At 37.2% G+C, this 12649-nt stretch overlaps 1 protein-coding gene across 1 annotated transcript in view; it reads right to left on the reverse strand.

The window, feature by feature from the left end:
- Nucleotides 1–12649, reverse strand: part of LOC150084769 (GDP-D-glucose phosphorylase 1) — a 118532-nt gene that overhangs the window by 96116 nt on the left and 9767 nt on the right. The window contains exon 2 of the mRNA XM_090376351.1: nucleotides 8436–8598. The gene's annotated coding sequence lies outside the window, so the exon portion shown is untranslated. The remainder of the gene's footprint in view (nucleotides 1–8435; nucleotides 8599–12649) is intronic.

The raw sequence follows: 12649 nt of genomic DNA on the forward strand, positions 1-12649 counted from the left end.
GTTCGAAATACCTGTCCAGTTGAGCTTTAAATTTGTTTAGGCTATCAACTTCAACAAGTGATGGAAGTCGGTTCCACCAACCAACCACCCGCTGGCCAAAGGCAAATTTCCGCACATCTATCCGACATCTGTCCTTCCTCAATTTGAATTTATGCCCTCTGAGGTGATTATTCTGAGAAAGATGAAGAATCCCATTGGCATTGAGCATGCTCAAACCATTCAAAGCCTTATACACCTCTATCAGATCACCTCGCCGGTGCCTAGTCTCCAGACTCTGTAATTTGCAAAACTTAAGCCTTTTATCCAGCTCACGACCCTGGGTGTGCCAAGCCTATACTCACCAGATGTGAGCCCTTGGAGTTTGTAGAACTTAAGTCTCTCTCTCTCTCTCTCTCTCTTGGTAAGATAACCCCTTTGTTCCCCATCTTTGTAAACGCTCAAGCAAATCTACAACCGTCCTAAAATAAGGCCTGCAGACCAGTATGCAGTACTCAAGGCATGGCCTTACCATTGCCTTCTAAAAAGGGATAATCACCTTTTCCCTACTAGCAAAATATCTGTATATCATTGACAAAACCCCATGACCTGCTCTGGCAGCTTGTCTGCATTGCTCAGAAAACTTCATAACTGACTGCTCAATTACTCCCGGGTCTTTTTAATTTTCTACCACACTAAATGTAGTACCACACAGTTGGTACGTTCCTCTTGGGTTACTTCTACCAATATACAGTAATTTGCATTTGTCAATGTTAATCTTCATTTGCCACTTCCCAGCCCAATCTGCCCAAATTTTCTAGATCCTGTTGCAGTAGCACACTGCCATTACTGTCATTAACAAACCTGCCAACCTTTGAATCATCTGCAAACTTCGACACTAAGCCTGATATACCTTCATCAATATCATTGATAAATATACAAAACAACAGTGGGCCCAACAGCGAATCTTGCGGGACTCCACTAATAATATTAGTCCACGTAAAACAGCGTACACTAATTTCCATTTTGTCTTCTCCCACTCAACCACCCTTTTATCCATTGTAGCAACTTCACCTTAATACCATTCTGCTTCAATTTGTACAGTAGTCTTCCATGCATAACAGTGTCAAAATCTTTCCTGAAATCCAAGTATATGATATCAAATTTATTTTTTGCATCCAGTTCATATGCAAAGTTAGGGTACAACTTTGCATATAAATACATATAAATTTTGCTTAATTGGGACCAAGGACTAACAAAAACACTAGTTTAAAAGAAAAATATTTAATAAAATTGCAGTGATTTATACATATTAATACAAATTATGTATTAAAAAAATAAATGAATTACGTAAAAAAGTTATTTCGACGTCAATGGCTTCATAAAATCTAACAAATTCGTCTGACGACACAGCGCCTTTTTTTCATGCAGAATTTCTTCGTAGCAAGCTAATAATTTTTTATTCCTTGCTTTGTAGGTATAACGCGTTCTTCGTTGGAGTCTATGTTTTCTAAAAATTTTTAAGCTCTTTTTAATTGAGCTGAGACCTTCTGTCAAGCTTGCAATTGTCATGTGCTTTTCTGGTGGAACTGGGTCTGAAGTGTCGGATAATTCAGTGACGTTTTGCTCACGCATCTCTATGAGCTCATTCATTGTCAGCTCCTCACTATGTGAATCCAACAGCTCGTTGACATCATCACCACTGATTTCCATATCTAATTGCCCGGAAAGATTAACGACTTCTTTATCATATGAGCGACATGATCAGTTTCTGGCGTTGTTTTCGTCTCGTTTTTGAAAAAAAACGGACAAAGTTTCTTCCAGACACCATTCAATGTTTTTTTGTGAATTTCATCCCAAGATACTTCAATGATTCTTACTGCATCTAAAACATTGAATTGTTTCCAAAAGTCTTTAACAGATATCTCACTATTTTGTCTCATAGCTTCATTCAGACGTGCAAACGAACGCCTCATGTAGTAGGCCTTGAATGTTTTGATGACTCCCTGGTCCATCGGTTGAAGCAAGCTGGTTGTGTTTGGAGGCAAAAACACAACTTTCACACGTTGGTCGAAATTAATTAGGGTGGCAGGAGGGTGACCGGGTGCATTGTTAACAAGAAGGATCAATTTAAATGGAATCTGTTTAGACTTGCAATAATGTTCGACTTCGGGTATGAAGTGGTGACCAAACCAGTCCTCAAAAACGGAAGCTGTCACCCAAGCTTTATGATTTGACTTCCAAATCACTGGTAAGCTAATTTTAGATATTTTTTTAAAACTCTTGGGTTTTCGGAGCGATAAATTAAGAGGTTTTAACTTGCAGTCACCAGCTGCATTCCCGCCGACCACCATTGTCAATCGGTCTTTGGAAACCTTAAAGCCTGGAAAGTTTTTCATTCGTGATAACGATGTAATTTCCGACAAAAGTTGAGCACGAATTCGAACGCACACATATAAATATGACAGTTGGAATGCAAATTCTTGTATATGTGTGCAGCTCATGCAGCAGCAAAGTTGAATTTTGTTCATCTTTCGCTCTTACTCTCCGCCGTCGCACCGTATATCGATAGCATAGGAAAAACGACCTTGAAGATAGTGGGCGGCAATGTTGCCAAATTAAAAAAATCAAGAACCGCGTAACTCTGAGTTCGCGTAAGTCGGGGTATTACTGTATTTCTTGTTTGTTATTTAGGAGCATTAGCAACTAAGGCCATATTGCTCCGGGATATGCGGTGGTCATTCCCTGACCTTTCCGCATCCTCCGTATTTGGTGGTGTCGGGTTCGAACCCCGGTCTAATCAAGAAGTGTGTACTAGGCACTGCTGCTCCTTCCCACCTGGCTACGGAGGTGCCACTGTATTTCTTAGTTGGCATGTAAAGCCTAGTAGCTTCCAAGATTAATTCTATGAATGCTTCCCATTTTGAATTTGCTGTTGGTAATATCATCAGTTGATCCCACTGTATAGAATTTCAATACAGTCTCAGACCTCCGTAGTCGCCTTTATTATGAAAGCAAAAACCCTACCCTTTACCCTTGATGGTAGTTATCTCTGAGTAAATCCCACTTCAGCACACTGATCACAAGCAAATCTACATCCTTCCTAAATTGAGGCCTGCAGACCAGTACGCAGTATTCAAGGCATGGCCTGACCATTGCCTTATACAAAGGGATAATCACCTTTTCCCTACTAGCAAAATTCCTGTATATCATTGACAAAACCCCATGATCTGCTCTGGCAGGCTGTCTGCATTGCTCAGAAAACTTCAGATCTAACTGCTCAATTACTCCCAGGTATTTTTCATTTTCTACCACACTAAGTGTAGTGCCACACAGTTGGTATGTTACTTCTACCCATATGCATTTGTCAATGTTAATCTTCATTTGCCACTTCTCAGCCCATCTGCCCAAATTTTCTAGATCCTATTGCAGTAGCACACTGCCATTACTGTCATTAACAAACCTGCCAACCTTTATATCATCTGCAAACTTCGACAATAAACTTGATATACTTTCATCAATATCATTGATAAATATACAAAACAACAGTGGGTCCAACAACGAACCCTGCGGGACTCCACTAATAACATTAGTCCACGAAGAGCAGCATCCACTGATTAACACTCTCTGTCTTCTCTGACTCAACCACCCTTTTATCCATTGTAGCAACTTACCCTTAATACTATTCTGCTCCAATTTTTACAGTAGTCTTCCATGCACAACAGTGTCAAAAGCTTTCCTGAAATCCAAGTATATGATATCAAAATTATTTTTTGCATCCAGTTCCTTTGTAACCACATCGTAGTATCCAATCAAATTTGTCAAACAAGACTTTCCCTTAACAAATCTATGCTGTATCTGAATTATTGCCGCAGTCTAGTCTAGATGATCCTGCAATGCATCTTTAACCAATGACTCCATTATTTTACTCAGAACAGAAGTTAAACTAACTGGTCTGTAATTATTCTAACTCTAAGGTAGATGGCTCTCTGTCTTCTAACTTCTCTACTAATGCTGGTGTCCCCCAAGGTTCAGTTATTTCCGCCACTCTTTTCCTCTTTATTTATGACTTTCTTCCATTGATCGGAAATCCTATCCATAGTTTTGCTGATGATAGCACATTGCATTCCACTTTCCAGTTTGGGAAACCTTGCCCTGCTCAATCAGCTTCAACCTCTTGAATATCCACTACCAATTCTTTAAATACAGATCTCCAGGTAATTCTCCAGTGGGGCAAAGACAACTTAGTTGATTTCAATTGTTCTAAAACTCAGCCCTGTCTTATATCTCGCAAATATCTGATCTGCTCTTATGCTTATCTTTGGTGTCACTCCGATTTCTAGGCAAGATGATATATTTCTTTTGGGGATTACTCTGACTTCTAATCTCTCTTGGCACAAGTACATTAAGAATATTGCTTTCTCTGCACCCAAAAAACTTGGTTTTCTCTTTCGCTCTCGGCGTTACTTTTCTTCTGAACAAGGCACCTCCGTAGCCAGGCGGGCAGGAGCAGCAGTGCATAGCACTCGCTTCTTGATTAGACCGGGGTTCGAGCCCGTGACTACCAAATACGGAGGATGTGGAAAGGTTAGGGAATGACCACCGCATATCCCCGGAGCAATATGGCCTTAGTTGCTAATGCTCCTAAAAACCAAAATAACATCAATAACATCTTCTGAACAGCTCTTCACTCTGTACAAATCGTAAATCCGCTGTACCATGGAATATTGTTCCCACATCTGGGGGCAGTGCCCCCAAAACCTCTCTCAGGCTTCTAGATTCCATTCAGAAGAGGGCAGTTAGGTTAATTAAAGACTCATCTCTAACAAAATCTCTCCAATCTCTATTTCATAGACGTACTGTTTCTGCTGAATGCCTTTTCTACAGATACTTCCATGGGCACTGTTCTTCTGAATTGGCTTCTATAACTGCTGCTCTCTCTTTCAAAACAGTCCGAACATGTGCAGCCACCAGCCAACATCCATTTACTGTCCAACTTAAAACTCACAGAACCAACTTTTCATCTTCCTCGTTTATTCCTTCAACTGCTGTTGTCTGGAACAACCTTCCCTTCTTGTGTATTTCCTGAAAATTACAGTGTACAGAAGTTCAAGTCTAATGTCAACAAATATCTTCTTTCATCTTCTCAACCCATTCACAGTACTAAGTACTATATATATATATATATATTAGTAGTCGGATAATGCTAATTCCTCTCGTGTTTGGGGGTTTCATTAAAAAAAAAAAGTCAAACCAACATCAAGTGGACCAATCTGATTCATCCCCTTCCTTCTAGAGTTTACAAAAGTAAAGAGGTCTGTTGTTTTTCTTTGCAACCTTTGCCAAGGATTTCTCGTAGGATTTCAAGCCTTCGCTTGCCTAACCTCCTTTGTGACTTGGTTACAGACTAGCTTATATCTGCCATAGGCTTCTGTGTCATCTGCTAATTTATATGTATCTCAAGCATTTTTATTCTCTGCCAAGAGCCTCATTAGTTCATCTGACATCTATTTATGCCTAAATCTTGAACGGTATTTCTTAGTTGGTATGAAAAGCCTAGTAGCTTCCAAGATTAATTCCCTGAAGGCCTCCCATTTAGAATTCACTGTTTTTAACATCATCAGTTGATCCCACTGTACAGAATTCAAAAACTGCCTGAGACCTCTGTAGTCACCTTTACAAAAACAAAAACCCTTCCCTTTACCCTTGATGGTAGTTACATCTTTAAGTAAATTCAACAGCAGTAGACTGTGATCACTGTAACTTAGTGGTTCCTTATAGTCTTAGTTGCTAATGTGCCAATAAAACCCAACAACAACCAACCTAGTGGTTCCTTTAACTGCAAATTCCTAATGCATGAGTCATCACTGCTGATAATCAGATCAAGAGTATTTCTCCCTCTGGTTATCCCTCAAACATGTTGCAGTAGAAAACAATCATCCAATAAAGTCACAAAACTCTTGCTAGCATGCAAATGACCAAGTTCCAGTCAATCTGGAGAGTTAAAATCCCCAATTACAAGATCCCCAAAAATCAAGACATTCTGATTTTCTGGCCCACTATTTCTCTGCACAATTGTTCAATGTACCCATTAGGCCTATAACACACTCCTACTCTCATTTTTCCTTTCTCATTTTCCTTTCACACCAAACTGACTCAAAATTGCACTGTCCACCCATGTCAACTGGATGCACTTTCTTAGATTTTGTGTTTCTTAACTAACAGCATAACCTCTCCTCCCTTCCTACCCTGTCTATTCTTTCTTGTTTGACATTTGTGTTTGCAAGATATTCTTTCTCCATTGGCAGAGGTAAGTGTCGCAGGTCAGTATAGAAGGAGGAACCCATGGTTTTTGAGTGCAAATTGCCACCTGTTATACAGAATGTATGGAAACATTCTAAACCTGCATCAGTTTAAGAAGGCAAAGACTAGCTAGTTTTACTATGCCAGGTTTATTACTGTAGAGGATTTCTAATGGTGGATTGAATAGGTATGGTTGAATGGGAAGCAAGGCACAACTTTGTATCTTGACAGCATACTTCAGTAACTGTTTTCCTATGTAAAGTTAATGGGACTCATAAGCATCAATGTAGAGGCTATGTGCTGGCAATGTTCTAAATGCACCAAATGCAATCCTAAAAGCACTGTGTTGAATTGGATGGATCAAGCCAGTGTAATGCACACATTCTAGCAGAATCGTAAATGGGAGCTCCATAATTAAGACAGGCTCTGATTAACGCTCTGCATAACTAAAGCAGGGAGAGAGAGGTACGATCTGCACCCCATGTTTGGACGGATAAAGCTCCTAGTATGTTTAGCTTTTTCAAACATACGTGGAAGTATGTATGTTTTTAATATGATCTAAGAAATTTAATTTTTTTTCAAGGATTAATCCTAGAAATCTGATGTTATTAGTGACTGTGATGAAGATATTAGAGATTTGAAGTTCAGGATCCGGATGAAGCTTGCATTGTCTACAAAAATGGATAGCTACTGTTTTCTGCTGTGAGAGTCGATAGTCATTGAGACTGGCCCATTTCTGTATTTTATTAAGTGATATCTGAAGCTGTCATTCAATAGATCTCATGTTTTGTGAAAGGTAGGATACTGAAAGGTCATCTGCATAAAGATAAGTGTCTACTGTATTTATAAGTTGTTTAATTCACAAGATGCAACCTTTTGTTAATTCCTTATATTCTTGATATTAGGGTCAGGATGTATAAATAAAAAATCTTCCACATAAGGTTACATATTTATGTATCCTGGTTATTGTTTCACCCATCAGCAAGAATATATCTATATCATATCCCGTCATTGTACTCATTCCATTCAGGACCTGACACACTTCAAATCTAGTAGCCAAGTTTGCAGGCCATACCTTTCTAGCCCACAAGAAGTAACACAAAAAAAAAAAAAAAAAAAGTTTCAAATTTCAAGTTATGCTGAATTTTATTCACCATAACTTTGGTCCATGGTGAATAAAATTTACCATGGACTGGTTCAAATGATATTTCTGCCAAAAAAAAAAAAAAAAAAAGTAGTTTATAATTGTATATCTTTGATGTCAGTCAGCATTTAATATTATAATCAAGACAAAATGCATTTAAATTTCAAAAAAATTAATTAATTTAAAACAAGTAGAAATATGATACATATTTACTATATATTTTTCAATATTACATATTTTCAATAACTTTCACAAACGTTTTTCAAAAATTAATTTGGAACCGCAACAAAAGGTTTTATTACTTAAAAGCTTTTATAACTTACATAAAAGGGTTTTAAAATTTTAAAAACTAAATTTAATTTTTAAAATTTTTTTTATATTTTTAAATTTAAATTTTTATGAACATTTTGTATAAAATGACTTGCAGAAGTTATATAAACTTTTTCCAGTTCGCTGCTAGATATCTACTCAGATATTTATTTATATCAAATTACCTTCCAAATGTGCCTATTATGTTTGGCTTGCAATGGATAGATAGGCCATAATGCATTGTACGAAAATCTAATTTGCAGTCACTTGGTGAATTTTGCTCCCCAATGAGAAAAGACTGATTTTTATTAGTGCTTTCCTTCATTTCTAACACAATCAGTGATGCAAATCACAAGTTAAACAAAAAAAAAAAATAAAAATAAAGGAATAAAAGAATTTCAATTAAATCACTTTTTAAGATACAGTATTTTAATTTTTAAAATTTTTTTGGCAAAAAATTACTACCCACTTTACTGCTGTTGGGCTAGAGTCTGGCTGCCTTTTTGAACACTCCACTTATTCAGTCATTTACATGCAGTCTCCAGACTCAACTACAGTATTCAAAATGCAATCATCTCACATAGAAGAATAATGAAATTCTTTTTCTTTCTCTCTCTCTCTCACAACAATCTGATTAATCATTGATATGCTTTCCCCCCACGTGCTTTCCCCCCACTTATTTACACTATCTAGTAAATCTCACATAATCCTTCATCCTCTTCATCCTGAATTATCATTAAATAACACTCCCTCCTCCAGTCTGCAAGAATTTATTAGCTCAGTTACTTCAGGTTCGTTTATTTCATACATTCTTTCCATCCTACACAACTTGAGAGGGTTTACTGGTGTATGGTGGCTATCAAAAACTGAAAAAAATTGTGTGAATATTTAGAAATTTTGAAAATATTATATTTGATTAAATTATATTACTTTAGGAAGGTTAAACATTATATTATTCCTTAAGTATTTACCCCAATATGCATCATTATTTTTTAATTGAAAAGTACAGCCATAAAAAAATTCTTTAAGACTCCACGTTTGAGTAAAGAGTATTAGTAATAGCAAATGATGGAAGCAAGCTTATACAGCATCTACCAAAAAAAAAAAAAAAGAAAAACGCACCCCATATTTGGATTCCTTATAATAATTTGTCTAATTCTTCCTCGAATTCTAAATTTCAAACTGTCTAAGAAATTGAAAATTAAATTTCAAACTATCCACTTCCACACCATATGGAAGTTTGTTCCAAGCGCCATTTATTCTCTGGCTGAAAGCTAAATTTCACACATCCAATCTACAGCCATCCTTTTTCAATTTAAATTTAGGCCCCCTTTCTACATATTGTCTGAGAAAGGGCAAGGATGCCATCAGCATTTATTTTACTCAATTAATTTAAAGCCTTAAACACTTCAATCAGGATCCTTTACAGTTCCTCGGTTTCCAAGTGCTAAAATTTGCAGAATTGAGTATTTTTTCATATCCTTGATTAATCATGGATATGAAATTATTATTATTATATGAAAATATTAATCATGGACATCCATTCCAACAGATCCACATCCTTCTTAAAATGAGGCGTACAGATACCTGTATGCAGTACTCCAGATGCAGTCTAACCATTGCCTTATACAACAGGATAATTACTTTCTTGATCAGATATAAATTTCAAACTATCCACTTCCACACCCCATACGGAAGTATGGTATTCACATCCCTAAAAACTTTTTCACACATGAAGGTAGACACAAAAAGTTATTCAGTTTGTCAGCAATCAGAACAGGATCACCAATATTTATGCTATCCATATTTAGTGGGTCAATGTGGTTCATTCCTATACTTGTAAGCAGTGGCGGATAAAGGATAGTTGGGGCCCCTAGGCAAATTATATTTGGGGGCCCCCAAAAAATAATAATAAAAAAAAAAAGAATAAAAAATAAATAAAAGTTAGGTGGCAAATAAATGAAATTTTGTACTTTTGAATTTTTTGCTTAAATTTATCAAGATTTACAATGTTTACTGAAAACAATCTATTTTAGAACACTATAGGAAAATGTCTTGGCTTGGGGACCCCCAGGCACGTGCCTCATTGCCTTAATGAGTAATCCGCCACTGCTTGTAAGTCGTTAGGGAAAAAGGAAGAGAAAGAGATACATGGCATGAACCCTGCAAGCTGTCCTAGTAGACTGTCTACATTGCTCAGAGAACTTCATATAGGACTGTACAATTACCCATGTATCTCTTTCTTTCTCCACCAATCTTGAGTGTGGTACCACCCAACTGTTATGTTATTCTAGGATTATTGCTGCCCATATGCAATACATTGCATTTATTAATGTTAAAACTTAATTGCCATTTCTCAGCCCATCCAATTTTCCACGTCTTGTTGCAGTAGTTGCTCCGATTCCTGTCACTAACCACCATACCAACCTTTGTATCATTTGCAAACTTAAGAAATAAGTTTGATATGCCCCTTATCAATATTGTTAATAAACATTGACAACAGCAAGGAGCCCAGCACTGAACCCTCAGGGATTCCACTAGTTCAAGAAGAGCTGTGCTCATCTACAATAACAATCTGTCTTCTGCCACTCAACCTCCATCCTTTTATCCATAACAGTAAATTGCTTCCCATGCCACACTGATCCAATTTGTACAGAAGTCTTGCATGGGGAAGAATGTCAAAAGCTTTACCAAAGCCTGAGTATATGATGTCAAATTTATTTTCTGCATCCAGTTCCTTTGCCACTCAACCTCCATCCTTTTATCCATAGCAGTAAATTGCTTCCCATGCCACACTGATCCAATTTGTACAGAAGTCTTGCATGTGGAAGAATGTCAAAAGCTTTACCAAAGCCTGAGTATATGATGTCAAATTTATTTTCTGCATCCAGTTCCTTTGTTAATGTGTCATAGTAGCTAATCCTGTTGATCAGACACCATCTCCTCTTAACAAACCTATTCTGTAAATTCTGTATAATCACATTGTTGTTGAGATGTTCCTGTAATATTTCTTTAACCACTAACTCCATTATTTTCTCAGGAACAGAAACTAGGCTTACAGGTCTGTAATTACTCAACTTCACCTTCTGATTCCCCTTTGTGGATAGGAGTGAAATTTGCACATCTTCAATCTATAGGATCCTCTCCAGAAGCTAAGGATGCTCTCTCTCTCGTAATTATGGCCAAAAGTTTGCTTATTTCTCTTGCTGCTTCTTTAAATATAATTGGAGAGATTCCATCAGCACCAGATGCTTTATTTACTTTTGGCTTCAGCAATTTCTTTTCCACTTTCTCAGTTATCACAAAATCATTTAGTTGTAAGTTATAACTTGGTATACCACTGGTATTCCCATCCCTAAACACTTTTTCACACATGAAGGTAGACAAAAAGTTATTCAGTTTGTCAGCAATCAGAACAGGATCACCAATATTTATGATATCCATATTTAGTGGGTCAATATGGTTCATTCCTATCCTTGTAAGCAAAGAATTCTTTGTCTTCTTAGCCAAAGACTTCTCATAATCTGCCTCAGCTTGCCTCAACTGTTTATTTCTACATTAAATTGCTAAGGTCTTTAGTAACTTGACTGCAGATTGGTTTGTACTTACTGTAGGTTTGTGTCACGTGATAATTTATAATCATTGCATGCATTTTTATTCTCTGACACAAGTCACATCACAGTTTATTTGAAATTATACTGTTGTCTCTCCCAAAATTTCTCAACATCCATTCAAAAGAATTCAATTAATTATTTCCTTCTGTCACATTCTCATTGTAGTTTTTTCCCTCTAATTTATTATTGTGATCAACTGTTTATTTCTACATTAAATTTATTTCTGATATTGTTGACTTTATCTCTATCAATCCTTTAAATAGTATATAGCTTACTTGTATCTACATTTTTAAGTAAAAGATTTTTATCTTTACTAGATTGTGGTCTGATTTAATGTCTGCTCTTGGAATGGTCTTCGCCTATATGGCTATTCTGATATTCTTGTTTATTACTGTATAGTCTATTATTATTATTATTATCTTATATTATTTCTCCCTGATTGGGGGTTCCACCTCGTGACGGGTATTGCTACCAAGTACACAGGGTGGTTGTTGTTATGTCTGGTGTTATTCTCTGAGTTGAGGAACTCTGACTATACTACAGGTGTTCAGGACTGCGGCTTTCTGGAGTTCCTTGTAGATGTTCACTGGGAGACCTATTGTTGCTAGACTTATGTAGGGTCTTTGGCACCATACTGGTGGTTGACACGATGATCGGGATGGTCATTACTCATTGCATATGCCACATCTCTTTGATCTCCTGTCTTAGGTTCATGTACTACCTGATTTTTTTCCCCCATGGGTTTTCTGCAGGTTGCCAGTGTTGGGTACCACTATGTCAATCAGATAGGTAGCCTTTTCCATTTTGTCCACAAGGGTTATGTCCGGTCTGTTGTGCGAGATTGTCTTATCCATTATTATGACACGATCCCAGTACAGTTTGTGGGTTGGGATCTCTAGTACTGCCTGGGGGTTCATACTTTTAGTATAGTACACTTTCTTCGATCAAATGGTATTTCCTTGCTAGCTTCTAGTGTATTATCCTGGCTACCTGGTCGTCTCTATGAGTGTACTCAGTCTGGGTGATCACCTTACATCCCGTGGTGATGTGTTAGATGATATCTGAGGCCAAGTGGCATGGTTGATATGTGTCATCAGACACTCAAAGCTCCTTGGCAATGCATTTTCTATAGTTTCTGGTGTTGATTACCTGGTCTTGGATGGTGAGCACGAATCCTTGAGTCTCAGGGGAGAGTGTCCCGCTTGTGAGCCATGTATTGGAAGCAATTTTATCTATGTGATCTTGGAGATAATTGCAGTGTCTTCTCTGCTCACCTTTCTAGCTTCGTTTGTGCCTCCTGATT

This window comes from Mastigoproctus giganteus, chromosome 6, assembly GCF_048544385.1.
Source record: "Mastigoproctus giganteus isolate SK-2022 chromosome 6, ASM4854438v1, whole genome shotgun sequence".
NCBI lineage: Eukaryota > Metazoa > Arthropoda > Arachnida > Uropygi > Thelyphonidae > Mastigoproctus > Mastigoproctus giganteus.